The sequence below is a fragment of the Notolepis coatsorum genome, assembly GCF_963971535.1.
Source record: "Notolepis coatsorum genome assembly, chromosome: 4".
NCBI classification, from domain to species: Eukaryota; Metazoa; Chordata; class Actinopteri; order Aulopiformes; family Paralepididae; genus Notolepis; species Notolepis coatsorum.
In genome coordinates this window covers 21,775,405-21,776,351 of record NC_140168.1, presented here as the reverse complement: position 1 = coordinate 21,776,351, position 947 = coordinate 21,775,405, and positions in this window count along the sequence as shown.

The following is a 947-nucleotide window of genomic DNA, read 5'->3' as shown; positions in this document are numbered from 1 at the left end:
CCGTATTCCATTGCAGTTTGCATGGCCTCCTCAGCATGCCTCTCCGCGGACCTATATATTTACTAGTACAAGTACACAATGCAAACAAATGCAAAGATGAGTTAGAGAGGTAGTGCAAATCTTTTACTAATAAATAGATACAATATGGTGTAGTGTTAAAAAAGTGTTTAAAGTGAATGTTAAAGGTGAGTGTTATTCCATACACATGGAATATGTATCTCGATACGATAGAGAGCTGCACACATTGTGAAAACAAAGAACAATTTACAGCCTAATAGAGGCCTTGCACAGAGTGTTTAGAATGCCCATTTCTCCTTGTTAGGGACCAAGCAGTGAGGAAACAGGAGTTGTAGATGAAAACTGGGTATATTAAACAATACAGAATATACAGCACTTCTTGGGGTCTGTAGGGTAAGCACTTATTCCCTCCCCCCTGAACATTGTGACAGAGATTAATGCAGTCTAAACAGTCATACATCTTTTATTCAACTTCAGCCCTGATCATAACCATTTTTATTTTTAGATTTTTTTGTAATGTCAGATAAAAAAGGAAATACTCCCACTTTTCTGAAAATAGTTGGTGTTAAATCTGACATTACAAAAAAGCCATCAAAATCTGTGTTGTTGCTAATCATTGACACATGCCTAGCCTGTAATAATCCCCCCAGAAAAATTTACTTTGCATTTGACATATTGAAAATATTTAACTTTTTGTGTGTTTTTTTTAACAATAATTTGTGATGCCATCACACAAACTGGCATTTAAAGGGTAAAAATTCAAAAATGTATTGAATATATGTTTTCTTTTCTTTTTTACAATAATTTGTGATGCCCATCACAAACACTGGAATTTAAAGGGTAAAATTTCAAAGATTCCTGCACCAGAATGCAGGAAATTAAGTCTTTGTAACAAAATAATTGTGGTACTTGGAGAGCCAGCTACGTTC